The sequence below is a fragment of the Herpailurus yagouaroundi genome, unplaced genomic scaffold, assembly GCF_014898765.1.
Source record: "Herpailurus yagouaroundi ecotype Mexico unplaced genomic scaffold, PumYag 29, whole genome shotgun sequence".
Classification (NCBI taxonomy): domain Eukaryota; kingdom Metazoa; phylum Chordata; class Mammalia; order Carnivora; family Felidae; genus Herpailurus; species Herpailurus yagouaroundi.
In genome coordinates, this window is record NW_024412377.1 from 111,085,020 (window position 1) to 111,105,794 (window position 20,775).

The window sequence follows — 20,775 nt, forward strand, 5'->3', positions numbered from 1 at the left end:
ATTGCTGGGTCATAGGGTAGTTCTATTTTTAGTTTTTTGAGGAACCTCCGTACTGTTTTCCAGAGTGGCTGCCCCAGCTTGCATTCCCAACCTGAAGATCATTTTTAAGGAGGTAGTGAATATGCTAAGGAAATCATTCTTATCAATTTAACACAGATTCCTCATAAGTGACTCTTTGCTATTTTAGCATACACATAAATAAAAGTAATAAAACAATTGTACATGATAGACTTTCACTCATTCTGACTGATTCCCCCTCAGTTCAAATTACTGAAGTTCTCTTATAATACTGAAAAACAAATCCACTTACAGAGTCAGTGACATCATAATGATTAAGACTGAATTCATTTGCACTCCCTCACACATTTTCCTACTGGATGAGCAGCTTCCTTGTTTAAATATGGAATTCTGTGATCATAAAATGGATTCCATCCAGATACAAAATACGAAAAACTGAACTCATGGGAAATGACCCTTGCAGGGGACACCACCCTCAGGCTTGAAGGGATTTTCTATTTCATCAACTGTAGATGAACCATAATAATAAAACATAAAATATTACACAAAGATTAGAAAATCAAGAATCACATACCTTACAGCATTGTCTTTATAGTCAAACTCATTCTCAGCATCGATAGCCAGTCCACTTGGTCTCTCCCCAGGAATCATCCCTCAGTAGAGCTGAGGGATCCTTCTCTGTGCTTCCAGAACACTGCATGCCTCTCCTTGCTTACTATACAATTTTGAAATGACATGGGATGCCGGTTTGCTTGCTAGCTCTCCAAGTCAAGGCCCACGTGATGTTCACTTTTGTGTGCCTGCTAGTTGTCACAATACCTGACACAGAAAGGGTTTTGTTATTACTTGCTTTGCTGTGTTGCTGTTAATATTTTGAACTATGTGAGTTCGAGCCCCGCGTCGGACTCTGGGCTGATGGCTCAGAGCCTGGAGCCTGTTTCCGATTCTGTGTCTCCCTCTCTCTCTGACCCTCCCCCGTTCATGCTCTCTCTCTCACTCTGTCTCAAAAATAAATAAACTTAAAAAAAATTTTTTGAACTAGGTGGAGAATAGTTTTACTCTCCATTTTTTGGGTCACCTGTGGCAAACACAGCTGACTGCCTATCTAACAGCCACCACTGCCACTTTCCCCTTTACCCTTGCTGGTTGAGCCTTGATTTTGTTTGACGTTTCACTCTCCACAAAGTTATGTGCTCAGGAAATGACTCCTCTTGCCAGAGCAGAAGTGGGAGCGGGGTATGAATGGTGACTGGTCTGTGCAATGTGGGCTGTCCTCTTCCCCTGGCCTGTGGCCCAATTCTAGCCAATGAGGTCTGAGAGTAAGCCACCAGGGGAATTTTGGAAAAGGGCTTTTCTTATAGAGAGACTCACGGGAGGAGTTGTCTTCTTTCCCCTGGGGTCCCATGGATTATCTGGAACTGTGGCAGACATCTTGCAAATGAAGGTGGACATGAGACCACAGAGACATCCTCCATGGTGTGGTTGAGCTGGAGTCACTGGCCTGCCCGCTTTCACTGAAAGAGAATGAACCCCTGAATGCATCCCAATAAGTGCATCACCACATGATAAAAATGGGAAGACGCCAGAGGGGAGGAGCCTCTATTGGGAGAAACAGAGTCAAAATGGAAAGTTAAAAGGAATCAGGGTTTATCTCATGGTAGAGAAGCCTCTGGATAAACCTGGTTGCTGTTTTCAAGTTCATGGAGGGTTTCAAGGATTGAACATCAAATAGTTATACCCTATGACTTCTGCAGACCTAACGGGAAGAGGAATCTTAATTAAAGCAGGAGAGACTCTGCATGGATTTAAGAGAGAAATCTGCTTGTAGGAATGATAGAACCCTGACATGGGCCCCTGACAATGAGAGTCTGTCCCTTTGAAAATAGACAAGAGGGAAAAATATGAGTCTTAGTGGATTTTTTGTTGTTGTTGTTTATTTTGAGAGAGAGAGAGGGAGTTTGCACATGCAAGAGAGTGGGAGAGAGAGGCAGAGAGAGAGAATCCCAAGAAGGCTCTGCACTGTCAGTGCAGAACCCAATGCAGGGCTTGAACTCACGAAGAGTGAGATCATGACCTGAGCCAAAGTCAGACGCTTAACCAACTGAGCCACCCAGGTGCCCCAAATAGGAGTCTTTGAACAGTTTACTATTCACCTACTTAAGGCAATGGGAATAACCAAATGACTACTTGAAGTTTGTCATTTTGTGCTAATTTAGAGAACATAAATTACTGAAATTTAAGTAGGTGAAGAATCAGCTGCAGACCTCCAAAAGTATTCATTAGGCTGTAAGTTTGATCTGACAGAGCTGGAAATACCTGTTTCATCAATATAAGGCCAAAATGTCAGCGTGACATTATAATTTACATGGAACACACACTACTTATCAGAACTTTGTGATTAGTCATGTGCCCAGAACAAGGACACTGCATGAGAAATGTAGCCTCAGGGAAGGTGGCTGATTACTTCTGGAGTGTTTATTAGTAAAGCTGATCCCAATCTGAATTCACTTTTCCATGGAAGAATGTAAAAATGAGTATTGGATTTCGTCAGTTCCTCTGACCATGTCAACACCCTTAAGTGCACACAGCAGGCAAACCACCAGGCCATGGGTGTGGGGCAGCCCTGCTCAGGGCCACCCATTCCCAAGGCCAAGGCCTGGGTTCAAGGACCTACTCAAACAAATGATAATTGCAAGTTGAGCTGCTAGCTGAGAAATTACGGCATGGATCATAAGTAACCGGAGACAATAACTACCTCTCCCCTTACAGCCAATTTTATGTAAATCCTATTATTAGCAATACTCTCACATGAAACCCGGAAGTTAACATAAATACAATAAAGGCATATAAAAATTGGCCTCAAAAGGTGCATTCTTGTTGATTTGATTAGGTACACATCACCACTTCATTTTACTGACATTGCAGGCTGGAGCATTTCTTTTCCTTATGAATTTGGTAGGACAAATCTTAAAATGCAGATTCTGCGTATTGTAAGCCATTTTTTTTTCACAAATCAACAAGTACTCTTATGGTCACACCAGGTATGTTTTCATTGAGGCTTTTACTCCCACAGCAGGAGTTGACCCTGACCCAGCAGGACCCTGTCCTCTCCCTCAAAACGGTCTCTCCAACTTCTGTCCTCCCTTCTCCTTTCATCCTGCTTTTGAAAAGCCCTCCACACCCCTGCGTACTTCTCCGCGGCTCTTGGCAGCCCTGGAAATAGTGTCTGGGTTTTGAAATCTTCCTGATTTTAGATGAGATGCCCAGGAGCTGCGAGGTGCTCTACATGAGCTCTGGCTGTGCTGTCCCCTCCCATTCCTCCTCCCTCTCTGGGCAGCCTGCCGTGGGTGGAGGGGAGTCTGCATGTGTAGCTGGTACCAAGTAGATGCTCTGTTTGGGTCCTTGCTCTTTCCCTTCAGCTCATGAGACCGAAGAAGCGAGGCACCAGCCCTCACACAGGATCCCGGCACCTTACATGGAGGCTGTGAAGAGACCCAGAGGTGGCGGCAAACCCTAATCTCCCATCTAGCATCAGCGTGTCTTCGGGCAAGGCATTTAATCTCCGAATCTCCTCTAAAAAGTTTCCTATAAGGTGGGTAATGACACGTGCTTCCTACACCGTTGTGAGGATTAGGTAGCAGACATTTAAAAAGCATCTATGTAGGGGTGCCTGGGTGGTTCAGTCAGTTGAGCATCCCACTTCAGCTCAGGTTATGATCTCGTGGTCTGTGAGTTTGAGCCCCACAGTCAGGCTCTGTGCTGACAGCTCACAGCCTGGAGCCTGCTTTGGATTCTGTGTCTCCCTCTCTCTCTGCCCCTCCCCCACTCATGCTCTGTCTCTCGGTCAAAAATAAATAAACATTAAAAAAATAAAAGCATCCATGTGTTACTCAGTGTTGTTCTAGAGAGGCAAAAACCGTTTTTATAGCAATGAGACTTCTAAATACCCGCACTCAGAAAACAACAATAGATGGTATTTGCCACTTGGACCCCAGTCATTCTCTTTATTTAAAAGGAAACCTCGGGGCACCTGGGTGGCTCAGTCGGTTAAACATCCGGCTTTGGCTCAGGTTATGATCTCACGGTTCTGAGTTCCAGCCCCATGTCAGGCTGGGGGTTGACAGCTCAGAGCCTGGTGCCTGCTTCGGATTCGGTGTCTCCCTCTCTCTCTGCCCTTCCCCCGCTTGCACTCTGTCTCTGTATCTCTCAAAAATAAATAAATGTTAAAAAAACAAATAAACAAAAAAATAAAGGGAAACCTCAGTTTCAGGCCTACGGTAATCCAGCAAAATAGCTGCAGAGCCAAAGGACCTCATCTTGGGGCTCAGAGGAGGACTGACTCTTTTCCTAGAGCAACGGAGGCTACAGCAACATTGCATGTAGCACATGGCTCTCTGAGACATGGGAAGGTTAATGAGATAGCATCTAGGTGGAAAGTGCTGAGTGTGCTAAGTATTACCATGTTGCAATTACCCTAATACCAGAGCAAGTTCTCCTTTGTCCAGATCATTCAAGAGCATGTGGCTCTGAAAGAGAAGGTACAACAGATGAGACATAAAAGTACCCAAGTCTAAACACACCCTATCCCCAGGCACACTCTTCAGCAACACTGGGAGCTGCAAATAGGGAAGGGGCTTTGGCCTCTAGGGTGCTACAGTTCAATTCTTTAACACCCAGGGTTTAGAATTTATATCCTGCCACGTTTCTGCATTGCTTCCTAGAGGCCACTGACTACACAGTCATGGTGCACCCGCTCATCATCCCTGTGACCTAGGGACAAGCCATGCAAACTCTCTGGGCCTCAGTTTCCTTGCCAGGGAAAGGGAGGTAATAATCCCTACCTATGTCACGCAGTTCTGAAGCTGTAAAGCATGAGTGCTTTGAAAATTAGAAAGTGATGCATATTAACATGAATTCTTGGATGCCGGTGCCTATTCTCTCGTTGCTTATCTGACCATAACCAAAGTTAAGAAATAAAGGTCTCTGGGGTGCCTGAGTGGCTCAGTCGGTTAAGCATCCGACTTCAGCTCAGGTTACGATCTCGAGGTCTGTGAGTTCGAGCCCCGCGTTGGGCTCTGGGCTGATGGCTTGGAGCCTGGAGCCTGCTTCAGATTCTGTGTCTCCCTCTCTCTCTGCCCTCCCCCGTTCATGCTCTGTCTCTCTCTGTCTCAAAAATAAATAAACGTTAAAAAATAAAAAAAAATAAAAAAATAAAGAAATAAAGGTCTCTGACTCTACTTGCTGGTGACCACCCATCATGCATCACAAAGTCTAGTTGAATTTCCACAAGGTTGAATTATGGATTAGTAAAATGGTACTACTTGTTCTGCTTTGAAGGACTAGCTTACCCATGGAAGAGTGCTTACATGTGGATCCACTAAGCCATGCTATTATAGAGAAGTAGTATTAACTTTATTCATGTAGCACGTGGAACTTTTCAAGATGCTTTCACATATATTATCTATGCGTATGTCTCTGTCTCCCAGTGAAATCTTTTGGGATGTTTGCTTCTCTCCTTCCTGTTTTCCAGCATGTTACCCTTGGAAGAGGCAGAAGCCCGGGGCTTCAGGGATCCAGGGCGTGACCCCTGGAGTCTTACTGAACATGGGCTCAGTGGCAGCAGTCACTGAGGAAATGAAGACAGCTCGAGCTACCCAGCCGGTCTCATGGACCATACACATGGGATGGGCACGGGCAGCCCTGGTCACAGGGAGACAAGTGTCCCTCCACGACCCACGGTCACCACTGAGGTTTTAGGAAAAGCTCCCATGTTCCCAGAGCTTCGGCTGCTGCTTACTGACAAACCAGTCCCTCAATAATCTTATTGTATGTTTTCAAAACAATTCTCCGTAATGCCCCAAGAATGTCTGAACTGTGTGAACTCGCTAGTTTGCATGTTTCTCATATTATTAGCAGGAACTCCGATAGACAGGGCCCATGAGTCTTCCTGGTGGGCGCAAAGTCAGGCCTCTCCTGCGAGTGAACCCCCGATGTGCCCCCACTTCGTCTCCTTCTGATTCTCTCTCACACCCCTTCCAGTCTCTTTCTCCCCTTGCTCTCTTTATAACCAACGTTAAGAAAGAGCTTTGCTTTGATTACAGGTTAGTCATTAGAGAATGCCACAAGATTCTGGTGCTGAATTTTTTTGTGAAGGAAGATTCTGAATACAAAAGGAGAGAGCAGAGATACTGCTGCCTTTGATGACCTGTTTACCCCAACCCCATGCGGCTGGGAACGGAGCATTCAGCTTCTGATTTCAGGATGACTGCACACGACCCCAGTTTTAATATCGCTTGTCATTCATAAATCCCCGAGACATCACAGACCCAGCCAGATGTGATGTGGTCTGGCCTAATCCTTCTATGGAGATGCAGGGGAGAGTGGAAGCTAAGCCTTAATTAAAAATGAGATCTGATATTGGAAAATTAAGGCTTAAAAATGCTTTGAATGGGCCTATTTGAGAGCACATTCAAGTGTATGGATACATCAATTCAGGAGATTCTGTTTTTTTGCTAGGTGCAGCTAATTTTATAAAATCATAAAATACCAAATTTATAGCTATAGGACAAACTGCTTCCGAATACCTCCAGCTATGCTTTGACTATATGTAGCATGATATATTTTGATATACAGATGCCAGTCCCTCTCTGGATTTCCAGTTAAAGGCATCTGTCATACAAGGAGAAGGGATCACATTGGTAAATAAAATTTAAAAATAATTCCCCACTTTTTGTCAAGTCATCCAGTCACATATTTTTATTCATTTTTTTTTCAAGAAATCTTTACTAATAATTAACTTTGTGTATGGTACCTTGTGTCTGGTACAATGAGATCTAAAAAGTCATTCTGGTCATCAAACAACTAAAAGTCATGATAAGGCAGTGAGAAATTTCCTTCACAATTTAAATACCATTATAAGAAATTTCACTGCAAGTGTATTTTTTTAACTTTTTAATTTTATTTAATTTTATTATTTTTTTAATGTTTATCAAAAAAAATTTTTTTAGCGTTTATTCATTTTTGAGAGACAGAGAGAGACAGAGTATGAGCGGGGAAGGGGCAGAGAGAGAGGGAGACACAGAATCTGAAGCAGGCTCCAGGCTCTGAGGTGTCAGCACAGAGCCCGACTTGGGGCTGGAACTCAAGAACCACAAGATCATGACCTGAGTGGAAGTTGGATGATTAACCGACTGAGCTACCTAGGTGGCCCTAAACTTTTTAATTTTCTTTTAGAAAGAGAGCATGCACGTGAATTGGGGAGAGGGGCAGAAGGAGAAAGAGAGAATCCCAAGCAGGCTCTGTGCTGAGTGTGGATGCGGTGGGGAGGGGTCGATCCTATGACCCTGGGATCATGACCTGAGTAGAAATCAAGAGTTAGGTGCTCAACCGACTGAGCCACCCAGGCACTCCCATTGCAAGTGTATTTTTAATAACCAAGAGACTGCCATAGAAAATGAGGCCTGGGAATTGAGAAAGACAGATTAGCTGGAATAGTCAGACAAAGATCAGAACTGAGTGGAATCTTGCAGGATGGAGAGTGAAGAATTTCAACTGTGTTTCCATCTTTCCTTCCTAGCAAAAGGTAGAATGAATTGTGCTCTTCTTTCATGTACTCTGGACTCTTTCCAGTAGGAAGTCTAAAGTGAGTAAAACAGCCCACATGCTGAAATCTACAGGAGAAAAAGAGCAGGTTTGAGGATGCACAGATAGAGTATCATCACACCCTAAAAAGAGCTGACTCTAGCTTGAAGAGGTGAGCCCTTTAAACTATTAGCACCTGCTACAGAAAAGGCCCTCAGTAATTATTAGTTGAATGAATGAATAAATGAATAACCAGGAGGATTCCCAGAACTTCCTCAGTTTCACCTTTTACTCTCTTTGCAGGTGCCCTTGCACCCTCCTGAAGTGAACTTGTCCCTGGGGCTGTGTAATGGCTAGATTCATATGTGCTACTTTCTTGCAGAATGGGAGTATGCAGTAATTTTCAAAAACAAAAAACAAAACTGCAAAACCCTAAAACCCCTAAAATAAATATTGCCAAACTGCTTTCTAAAGTGATTGTTCCATGGGGCACCTGGGGGGCTCAGTCAGTTAAGCGACTGACTTTAGCTCAGGTCATGATCTCACGGTTCGTCATTTGAGGCCCACATCGGGCTCTGTGCTACAGCTCAGAGCGTGGAGCCTGCTTTGGATTCTGTGTCTCCCTCTCTCTCTCTGTCCCTCTCCCACTCATGCTCTGTCTCTCTTTCTCTCTCAAAAAGAAATAAACATTAAAAAAAAATTTTTTAAGTGGTTGTTCCAACTTACACCCCTGCTAGAACATAGTAAAATAGTTCTTGGTTGTCTAATATCCTCCCAGAACTGGGTGTCATGAATTATACCAGGATGAGAAAGGTAAAATGGCATCTCATTGTTGTTTCACTTTGCATTTCCCTGATTACTATTGAAGTTAGGTCTGTTCTCTGAAATTCCAATTAGATTCACATAATATCTTATCCACCTTGTAAGTCTCTTGGCTTCTTTTTCATACTTTTCATCTTGTTATCTCCCTATTATACTGTATGGATAATTTGTACCAGTTTTTTTTTAATGCGCCCAATGTTCTGTTTACCCAATCCATTTGGACTTACTTCAGTTATAATATTTTTTTATTTTTAGATATTCTACTTGTTTTACAAATTTATAAGATCTTTACTTTTAGTATTTTTCCTTGTATATTTTCATCCCCTCTATTATTAATTTCTGCCAATTAAAAATACACTTATTTTATGTAGGACTGACAATTATAATATTCAGTGTTATTTGGGGTCTGATTCTTTTATTTTCTTTCTTGGGTCTTCCCTATGGTGTCTTGATTGCTTGTGTATTTTGTGAGTTTTGACATTCAGGCCAGATTCTCTTGTGTTTAGTTGTGGGAATTTTTAAGACCTGGGTTCAAGGTGGGTTCCTCCAGAGAATATTTCTTTTATTTCTGCCATGTGCCTGGAGGCAATTAAAATGTGAAATCACTTTAAAATAAAATTTTCAGCTTGAAATTTTTTTTGGTCCTTACAGATAATGTAAATTCTGGACCACAAATCCCTCTGTGGTTTTGTTTCTGATTATAAATTTTCAAAGGAGATTTATTTTCCCCTTCTACCCAGCACAACAGTCAAGATAAGCAAGTTTCCGTGCTACTCCCATCTGTGGGGTGGGTTTATATCTAGTTTACCTGTATACGGAAGGCATTGCACACTGAGGGTCCTAGCTTTACATGGGGGTATGTGTCTTCTATTAAATTTCACCTTGGTTGGGTTCTTGCCTTGGTGTCCTGTCTGCATTACCCCATGCCACCATCAAAACCTGAGGTTAATGCCACCAGGACTCTACAGATGCCTCCACAGAGAAGGCTAAATTAGAGCACAGTTACCTTCCAGGATTCCTGCTTTCACTTTATTTGCCCCTGAATATTTCATAGTCTCCTATCAGTCCAGTAATGTATTTAAAAATAATTTTTAATTCTGATATTTTACTTAGCATTTTTGGTTGTTCTCAACGAGGGATGTTTGGGGTATCTAATTTGTCATACTGAAGCAAACAGGAGTCCTATTATATTATTTATTGTATTTTTCTATATGTTTATAGTATTTTGTACTTAAAGTGATAACAATGCTAAGAAAAACTCCTGGAAGGAAATAGACAAAAACGTGTGGTGAGATTATTGGTGAGTATTCCTTATCTCTATTTTTCTGTACTCTGCACACACCAAAAACTGAAGCTGGTAACCAAATGGAAATTCTTTGGATCACATCTCAAATAATAGTCCGTTTCCATAAACTGAATTGTCAAGTAATTCGTAACTTATTTTAATCAAGTAAATTTTAGACAGCAAGGATACCCTCTACCTAAAAGAAGACCCACGGAATTACTGAGTTACTAAAAGTAGAAAATTCACTACCCAGCTTTCAAATACACAAAATGATCTTATCTAGAACTTGTTTTGAAAGGGCTGGATACATATTTTCCCCTTAAAGAACAGTAAGAGATGTTTCTAGTAAAAACATCTTACGAAAATTAAACTTTCATACCTTCTCATTAAACACTGTAATTCTTTAAAAACTCTCTTTAAATCTCTTAAATATATAAAATGGCTTTAGAGTATTTTTAAAATAAATAATTCAAGTTGATGTCACATTGATTATAGTGTCTCAGTGTCCTGAATATTTGTGGACTGGCAAACTTGATGGTACTCAAAACTACGGCCCCTCCCAGAGACAACCACCCAGTGAGGAAGTATTTTATGTACTTACCCACACTGCTTCTGACCTCCTCGTTACCCTACACTCAGCAACAGGAAGTTACTTTCAAATTGTTGCCTACACGGTAGGGGAAAATGATATCTCACTTTTACTCTTTTAACAGAAGCGTAACCTATCATGGCACGAAAATGAAATAATGTTTTTATTTAAAAGACTGCTCGACTGCTCTTACTGACTTCTCTATTTGGGGTTCCTTTTAACTTTTTGTTATTATAAACAATGCCACAATCTTTTTTTTTTTTTTTTTTTTGTACATCCATTTTAATACTTTGTCCTCTTACATCCTTAGGATAAATTCAGTATTTTGCTATATCAATATTTTGCCAGACTGCCCTGCTTTGGGATAGGTGCAAGTTCTTTAGGTAAAAGTTGTTTTAAACAAATCTAAATTCTTAGACTAAATTTCTAAAACTAAAAATATTTTCATCACATTTTCAATGTATTACTTATAAGTTAGTGTCTTATTGCCCATCATCATCTATAGACGTATCTGGCTTCTAGAAAAAAAATGCAAATACAATAGCCCAAACTTACAAAACAAATAAGTTAGGGAGTGACTATTTGCATTACAAAATTATTATTTGCTTTACAAAATGGTACCAGTTTAAGTAGAAAGCACCTTGGCAATATTTGAAATAAGGCCAAATTTGCAAAAATTCACTTTACATACAACTTTTCCAGAAAATATCAAGCACAGAAAGCGAGATATACTTATTTTAATGTGATTTTATGAATCTGAGGCAGTCGAATGAATCTGCTGCTGCTTTTTTTAAGAGCAAATTGTGTACAGTGTAAGGAATCCATGAAGGATTAACAAAACTGTAATTATGTGATATTTTTTTCTCAAAACTCTTGGGTTTTTGTTTTGCGTTTTATTAAAGCCTGTGCTTCAAAAGCAGAGAAAAATACCCACGTCCCCTCCCTTGCTTTTCAGGCTTTCCACTGCACGCCAGCCAACAGAGCGGCATATGGCACATAACATGCATGGTCAACGTCCCACCAGCATATTTGCAGAACCAACAGTACATATTGAACGAAACCACACCTCATGCAGAAGACTTTTAATCATCCTTCACTCTTTGGTAGGAGCATGGTGGAGAGGTGGGTGGAGGAAGGAGATCTGGCTGTTGGCAAGACAGCTCAAGGGAATGGAAATACCCCATTGCGGGGGCTGGGGGGGGTGGCCTTCTTATTCACTGGCTCTAATTCCCTCTCCAGACAAATGATACGACAGTGCTGTAGGGCTTAGAGAAATTGGGGCAATGTTGGGCCAGTGGGCAGTGGAGAGTGTGTTACTGACAGCCTGCCTGGTCCTTTCAGTGGCAGATAAAGCACACAGGTACACACCCCACATCTAACCAGCTCCAGTCCTGTCTCACAGAGAGTTTCCCGAGCTTTTGCCCCAGTCACTCACCTTTTTCAAGCCTGTTTCAGAGATGTACAATATACCATTTAAAAACACTTCTGTTTTCATAAAATGTGTCTCACATGGAAGGGGGGGTGGGGGTGAGGGTATCTGGTGTTTCTCCTGCCCATTTGGGAATCTTGGCTTGCACTCTGACCATAATTAGCGTGAAGCCTTCATAATGTAGGCCTAGGAGGACGAGGGCAGGCATAGGCCAGGCCCTCTCAGCAGCACTTCTGTCTTTCTTTTCCTCACTCACTGTCCTTCTTCTCCAACCAGGAGGTAGGCCGTGGGCAGCACTCACCAGATGCACACTGGTCACCCCTGGAAGGCTCAACGGGGTGCAGCACCCAGGAGTCTGTTTGGACTTTCATTCTGAGTTTATGGCCCCTGGACTAGAATAGGATTGACCCATTCTATTTTATGAGATCAGTGGGATATTAAAGTAATTAGTAGGAAAAGGACTGGACTGGATGTCAGAAGATCTGGGTTTACTTCCAGCTGGGCCACTACTGAGCCATATGACCTTGGACTAACATTTAGTCCCTGCAGACCCATGTTTTATCAGCTGAAAAATGAGATTTGAACTTAGTGAACTAGGGAGTAAAACTGAGCCACATGATCAAGTTTGTGCGTGTGCAGGTGTCTGTGGACATGTGGTTGTGTATGTGTATTTGTGGGGTATGAAAAGGTGAACCGAAGGAAAAATGGATTAAAACAACCCCAGTGTCAATGCTCAGAAGTGAAAGGAAACATCTGGAATGTTGAGAAGGTGTGTCAAAGAAGGGAAAATTCTTTCCCCTTGGCACTGAATAAGAAATTACCCCAAAACATAGTGGTGGAAACCCAAACCAATGTGTTAGAAACAATTATTTAAAAGAGGATTTTGTGGGTTATAAATTCAGGAAGGGCTTAGCTGCCTTTCTGTCACATGGAATTTCTCCTGAGGTTGCAGTCAGATGTTGGCAGGGACTGCAACCATCTGAAGGCTCAGCTGGGCTGCGTGTCTAAGGTGGCCTGTCCTCCTGGCCAGCGGTGGAAACGCAGCAACACTGTGACCAGAAAGCGTTTCCAGCAGGCCTTTCTCAGGGGAGGTAGACTCCTTACTCCACTTCTTGCAGAGTGACCCCCACAAGAGAAAAAAGTAGAAGCGGCATGGCCTTTTCTAAGATAGCCTAAGAAGTCACCCGGCAATGCTGCTACCACACTTTATTGGTCAAAGCAGTGACCAGCCCATCCTGATTCAAAAGCAGGGACGGGGACTCCTGATCTTGAGGCTCCTGATCTTGAGGAGGGGATGTTAAAGAATGTTGGGGTCAAGTGTAAAAAGTGCCCCAGGCACCTGACAAGCATGCTCTGATTTTTCTCAGTATCTTTGAAATAAATGTCTTGATCATTGCTATAATTTAATCAGCTTTCTGAGATAAGAGGCTTCCTGAATAATCTGGTGTGCTGAGTGCTCACGAACTGAGTGTACTTAAAGAATCACTGCACTTTTCAAGTAAATTATATGGCTCCAAATTGGAGATAACTTCAACCTCCAAAGCTGTTTGATGAATAAAGTTAGCTACATAAGGCCACAGTGCAGGAAAAAGGCAAAGAACTGTGAAAAATCAAATAACCAGACTATTATTTGTAGCTTGATTTAGATGCTTCGGAAATAGGCCTCTGCTCCTGGGAATGTGACAGCTCACTGTGAACATGGGACAACGATGCGATGTCACACAACATGTGGGAGAGAGATACCAACCCACCAGGAGGGACTTGGAGCAAACTGGTGTAGACAGAAAATACTGCAGAATTCATCTCAGGTCAAATGTATGCTCCTTGGCCCTGAGCTGTTCTGACACTGGTGGCTGAGAGCAAGCACACTTCATGCATTCCTCCTTGGGTCTAATTTCAATGATTATTCCTTCCCATCTTGTGCGGCCATCATCAGACTGATTTTAGTTCCTGGGGATTAAACAGTTTCTGAAGGTTGTTATCACTCCCCTTCAGTGGAGCATATCTTCAAACACCTTCCTGGATAATTACCATGGCCCAGTGATTGGGCAATCACCACAGAGTGCTTTTAAACACACACACACACACACACACACACACACACACACACACACACCTCAATGTGTTCCTTTGTGTTTGCTTTGTTTTTGCATTTTCAAAGCCCAGCGGTTCATGAGAGACAGTAGAAGGACAAAATAAGAAGACATATGGTAGTGCTTAAATTATTCCCCAAAAGGGAAAGTGTCCAATATGAAATTATTCACTCTTTCTACTATTCTGGGGTGGGGAGGGAGGCATTTCAACCAAGAAAATCATAGTATACCCACAATGCCCAGAGGAGAACTGAATTATATTATCAACTTCCAAATACAGTCAGCAATATTTCACCAGAAAAGCTGCTTTGCAAAAATTAAACCTCTAATGTTTACACTGGGAAATACCTCCAGGCCTTCTCTGCCATCTTCCCCATTCCCCTGCACATAAGTGTGTGTGTGTGTGTGTGTGTGTGTGTGTGTGTGTATGTGTATTTGTATGCACACGCACACACACACACACACGCACCCCACAATCTCATTTTCTTACCAGGATCCCCTTTGTTTTGTTGCCTTCTATTATCCTAACATGTACATAGGTGATTCTGTAGTGAGGACCCAGAATAACTCCAAAAGGAAAAATTACACAAAGTAGAATTTTGTCTTTTATTTTTCAAAATGTTCTAAGAACCTATAGACTCGTCCGATAGAAGCCATGGAAAATGGTGGCCAGAAGGATATCACTTAGATAATTATTTGAGATCTTTTTTTTCATCCAAAATGATAAGCAGAGGAAGGGAGGGGGGAGGTTGGGTTTCAGCTTCCTGTTGTTTTTACCCAGTTTATGCAACTTCAGTCCATTCAACCTAACCTTAGGCATGTTATATAAAGATTGTATACAAAGAGATAAACTTTGAGAAATATTTTTTAAATTTAAATTTTAAAAATATGTGATGTGTCACATATTCCAATATGTAAACACTATAAAAATGAAAACGTTGATAAAGATGGCCAACAGACACATAAAAAGATGCTGAACATTACTAATCATCAGGAAACTTCAAATCAGGACGACACTGAGATATCTTATTACTCCTGTCAGAAAAGACAAGAAATAACAAGTGTTGGTGAGGATGTGGAGAAAAGGGAACATTTGTGCACTGTTGGAGGGAATATAAATTGGTGCAGCCAGTGTTAAAAACAAAATGAAGTTTCCTCAAAAAAATTAAAAACAGAAATACTATATGATCCAGAAATTCCACTATTGGGTATATTCCAGAAACCCCTGAAAACATTAATTCAAGAAGATGTATGCACCCCTGTGCTTTTCGCAGCATTATTTACAATAGCCAAGATATGGAAGTAACCCAATGTCCTTCCATAGATGAATGGATAAAGAAGATGTGATATATGTACAATGGAATATCAGACAGCTGTAAAAATGAGTGAGATTTTACAATTTGTAGCAACATGGACCTGGAGCGTATAATGCTGTGAAAGAAGACAGAAAGACAAATCCCATATGATTGCACTTATATGTGGAATCTAAAAAAAAAATAATAATAAAACATATGCACACACACACACACACACACACACACACACAAGCAGAAACACACCCATACATACAGGAACAAACTGATGGTTGTCAAGGAGGAAGGGGGTGGGGGATGGGCAAAATAGGTCAAAGGGAGTGGGAGGTACAGGCTTCCAGTTACAGAATGAGTAAGTCACGGGATGAAAGGTACAGCATAGTGAATATACTCAGTGGTATCGTAACAGCATTGTATGGTGACAATGGTAGCCATGCTCACAGTGAGCATAGCATAATACCTGCAGTTGTGGAATCACTATATTGTATGCCTGAAGCTAATGTAGCACTGTGTGTCAACGATACTTAGGTAAAAAAAATGTAAATGTTGAGAGGTCTATCCCCATCTATGCCAGTCCCTCTCCACCCCCATTCCCCTGTCCATGTAGGTAACCATATTGTTTATTTCTTACATAGGTTCCCAGTGTTTATGCTGACACAAGCAAACACAAACACATCCATATTTTGCTTCCTTTCCCATTGTTTTTGAGAGGGAGTTTAAGAGGGCAGGAACTGACCTTGTTTGTCCTGTGGTGACAATACATGAGTAGAGAAAACAATGGTGTATCAGAAAGAATGGAAATGATGTCTCAATTATTTAGATTCCCAGAATCACTTTCTCTGACTTTAGTTCTTTGGTTAAATCTATTCTTTGGGCCTCTTACATTTTTACATTTTCTAAATCCTTGTTTTCTGCAGAAGCACAATTTTAGATAATTCATATATCTCAAATCTCTTGCCTAACAACAAAAACATGTAGCTGTCAGCCTTAAGAAGAGTACAAAAAGCACAATGGCAAATGCCGTGCAGGGTCCCCTTCAGAAGGGCTCCCGTGACCCAGGGGTCTGAACATGGACATCCAGTTGGAACGCTGGCCCTACCTACGGGGAAGAACATTTATTCCGACCTGGAATCTTTTCTTTATCTTACAGGTACCCGTGCATAGACAAAACAAGGGCTTGCACAAATATCTTACTCTTCTGACACCTGGGAGTCTAAAATAGAATACTTTTGTAGATTTTAGGAACAACCGCAGGAATGTGGATATAACCAGATAATTGACACTGGGCATTGCGTGGGACTGTGCCAGAACCCAGAAACAATGAAACAATTTTAAACAAGTATTTTGGAAATGAACGAGCAATGACAACAACTTGTTTTTCAAAAAAGTCGAAACACAATAATGATGTAATTCGTTGTCATCTTTTGGTGTATAGTATTTTATTATATGTCAGATGAATAAAGACAAGCTAAACTGTGAATGATACATAGGATAAATTATCAGATAGGTGTGTATTATAATAGTTGCTTTACATGCTCGAGGTTTTCCTCAAAAGTTAGAGGATAGGTAACTGTAAAAATCACATAAAATTTGGTTAAATATTTATTCATTTCATTATTATATATATATTTTTAATTTTTAATGTTTACTTATTTTTGAGAGAGAGAGAGACAGATGGTGGGGGGGGGGGGCGGTGCAGAGCGAGAGGAAGACACAGAATCTGAAGCAGGCTCCAGGCTCTGAGCAGTCAGCACAGAGCCTGATGTGGGGCTCAAACTCATGAACCACAAGATCATGACCTGACCTGAAGCTGAAGTTGGACACTTAACCAACTGAGCCACCCAGGCGCCCCTATTATTGTACTTTTAAAAGTTTATTTATTCTTAAGCAATCTCTACACCCAATATGGGGCTTGAACTCACAACCCCGATATCAAGAGTTGCATGCTCCACCAACTGAGCCAGCCAGGCGCCTCTGGTTATATATTTAAAGAAATCCTTAAGATGACTCATTTATTTTAATTTTTAATTTAAAATGAAATATATGATCATTTAAAGATCTTTTGACAGTGCAGAAAGCGTACAGCAAAACTTGTTTCTCTCCTGCCCCATGCCAGCTTGTCATGCTTCTTCCTGAGACACCATCAACATACTGCTTTCTTATGTGTCCTGCTGAAAGATTTTGCATATTGTATTATGTAAATCTCTCTTTTGAAAACACAAACAAGAGCATGTTGCAAACCCATCCCTGACTTGGCCTTAGCCTGTATCTGCACATGCACGCCTGTGCTGCTGAATATCCCACTGGAAGGAAGGCCCTCAGGGTATTCAGCCAGGCCCCCACTATGTGATGGCTCTTCTGTGAACTGAATAAGAATCCTTCATAGAGTAAAATAAAATCACCTTCTAATAATCTTTTCCTGTAAAGGTGATTGTCCTACACTGAGCGTTGTCCCGCTTTCTCTTTCTGGCATGTGGAAAATCATTTGTTGGCCTCTCATCATCATCATCATCCTATATTGCCTGATGTCCAAGTTCTGAAAAATCATTCTTTTATACATTTTGTTACAGTCTTTTAGTTGTTTCGGGCTGTAGGGTAAATCCAATCCATGTTACTCCATCTTGGCCAGAGCTGAGGTGTCGTATTTTTTAAACACCAAAGTGTTTCCTAAACTTGGATGTATACAACCATCTGAACAACTCATTAAAAATAAAGATTCCTGGGCTCCTACCCAGAAATTCTGATTTGGAGAGCTGCCTGGGAATCTGTATTTTTAACCAGCACCTCAAGCAATGTGGAAGCAGCCCTGCCATGGGCCAGACTGGGTGTTTGGGAAGCAGTGACTTTAAGGATTATTATATTTATTTGTCAGCTGTTCTCAAGTGATACCACCATATGGATGCTTTGTTTTTCAGATAAACAAAATAAAAATAAATGGTAAGGTCGATTTCTTGCCAGACTTTGAACTATTGAATCTGGGGAAACACACTACCACCCCTGAAGAGTATCTACAGAGGCCAGGGCTCTGTGTTAAAGAGATGCTCTGCTCAGCATGTGACACAGCAGACCCGATGGGCTCGAAGGCAGGTGGAGAATCTCGTTGGAAGGGGCACATTTACTCGTCTGCACAGAGAGGGCACAAATCCCAGCAGCTTAGGCTTAGTTAAACTTACGTTGGAAAATATTTTTGGCTTGTGTGGTTTTATGCTTTTAGAGTTCCATTTTTAAGCACTGGACTCGTCCAAACCCACTGCAGCCGAGCTGAAGCATCCAAGGAAGATGCTGAGTTTCACACCGATCTCTGCTGAGTCTGTAAAAATTTCTCAGATTTGTCCAAATTGCTTTGTTGAGAAACCAAAACAAAAATCGCTAATCCCAGTGGGGTTTGTAGGGTCCTGTGGTTTTCATCCAAAACTATGGCTAACGCAGCGGTTGGTCATGTGACTTACAAGTCTAAAGGTTCCATTATGAAACCTGAAAGAAACCCACAGGCTTCAGATTTAAAATAGAGACTAACCCCCCTTCTCCCAAATCTTCTTAGTTTTGGCCTGGAAGCAGAGACTAAGGAAACATGTCCAATCCAAACCAAATGTTGTCAAGACTCACTACATTTTAAATCCAAAGCTGAATTTTATTCCATTGGGGTGACATTGTTTATTAACACTGTCTGAGGCAATTGAATTGTCTAGAAAAGTTCAGGAGAGCTGGAGGCCCTCTCTTGTTTGTATTACGATCAGACTGCCTTACTGTCCAAGAAACAAAATGAATTCAACATAAATTATGAGATTTTATTTTATCATATCTCCCTTCCCTTAGGACATATAAACAACAAATTGTGAAATGAATTCTATTTTCTCTTCTTTAATATAAAATTTTAGTCATTAAATGTCCGATCCTTTTACAACAATGACTCAAATTCTAGGATACATAAGGATAACCTGGAGAATTTGTGACGTCTGCATATTCTTGTTATCTACCACTGTGTAACAAATTATCGTAAAACTTAGAGGTTTAAAGCAACAACCGACTTACTACATTTCATGATTTTGTGAATCAGGAATTCTGGCAGGGATCAGCTGGTGACTCTTCTGCTCTATGTGGTCGCCTGGGGTCACCTATTGCTGGTGTCTGGTGTCATCTGGAAGGTCCAAGACCACTTCACCCACATGCCTGGCAAATTGGAGGGGGCGAATGCAGAGCTGGCTTAGCTGGACTCTGCTCCCTCTTCGTGTACTCTCGGGGCTCTCTCCACATGGTCCAGACCTCCCGGAAACCACAGCTAGGCCTGGAATGGGCATGGTATCACTTCATTGTTCAGAGCAGCCCTGGGCCAATTTCAAGAGGAGGAGAACTAGACCCCACCTCTTGACAGGAGAAATGTCAAAGAATTTGTGGCCATCTTTTATCCACTACAATGCAAATGCCACAGTTACACTCTCAGAAATTCTGATTTAGTAGGTGTGCAGCAGGGTCCAAACATGTGCATTTTACAAGGCACCCAATGAGATTCTGGTGCAAAGGATCCTCCTAGCCCTCTCTGAAAAATATCAATATATAAGATGTGATGGAATGTGTGCCTATAATCAATCTGTCCATCAATCAGTTAACAAACATTGATTGTGTGATATGTGCCGAATCGTGTTAGGTGCTGTGGAGTAGAAAAGGAACATCAAGAAGGGACCTCAGCCCTGGAGGGGTTCACATTTCTTGGGAGCCAGGATTTTCAAATCCTTTTCTCCCAGGATTTTGACAAGATCACTTCCCCTAACCTTTTATTCTTCCCCACTCCTGACTTTCTTTCCGGTCCTATATGCCTGTGTCATTCTTCTCCCAGCAAGCCACACAGCTCAGCTCCAGGGTGGGACAGCCCATCCTTCCAGGAACAATGTGGACTTTCTTTGTTGGTTTCTGACTCATCCTGCATATGGCTTCAGCAGCCAAATAGTCTCTAGACCCTAACCCCAAAGCCGGCTCTGTGGGTGTGGGTGTATGCATACACATGTGTGCATGTATGCATGTGTGTTTTTATGTGGTGTGATGGGGTGACGGGAGGCACAGGTTGGGGGAATCTTGGGAGATGGGTCAAGTTGTGAAGGATGTCAGTGGGAGTTTGAGCACATTGCTGAAAACAATACTGAGAATGATCTTCTGTAATCTAGAGAGATACACATGATAAGAGATAACAGTGGAATGAACTCTGTGGTCACGGACTAGAAGAATGGGGTAGGAGGTGTGCTTGGAACAGAAGGGTCTAAGAGGCCAACTGTAAACAGGGGTATGTGTGGAGTGCACCAGTGGGTCAAGTCTGGCTGGTCAAAGATGTCTTCTAGGGTTGGACAGAAATATTTTACTCCGTGGAAAACAATCCTTTCTTGTCTGGATCTGAGACTACTTTCAGTGCTAAGCCTTTAAATTTTGAAGCCCAGAGTCAGCACTGAAAGCCAGGACCAGCAGCATCCAGGGATGGCGTCAGCAACCAGGCAGGGGCCTGGGCACAAATGGAAGTTCAGGGCTAAGCTGTGAGCCAGGAATCAGCCAGGCGAGGAGCCAGAGAACAGGCAGCCAGCAGGCTGGGCAGAGGATGCTCACAGATAGGCAGTGATCAGGAAGATTCAAAACTCCAGGAGCAGGGCTGAGAACACAGG

The 20,775-nt window shown here is 42.0% G+C and overlaps 1 long non-coding RNA gene across 2 annotated transcripts in view; it reads right to left on the bottom strand.

The window, feature by feature from the left end:
* LOC121015513 (uncharacterized) overlaps positions 1 to 20,775 on the bottom strand; it is an 89,740-nt gene that overhangs the window by 4,185 nt on the left and 64,780 nt on the right. For both annotated transcript variants that reach the window (XR_005783848.1, XR_005783847.1), the window contains exons 3-4: positions 1,390 to 1,532; positions 593 to 837 (exon numbers count right to left, since the gene is read on the bottom strand). This is a non-coding gene — a long non-coding RNA (uncharacterized LOC121015513). The remainder of the gene's footprint in view (positions 1 to 592; positions 838 to 1,389; positions 1,533 to 20,775) is intronic.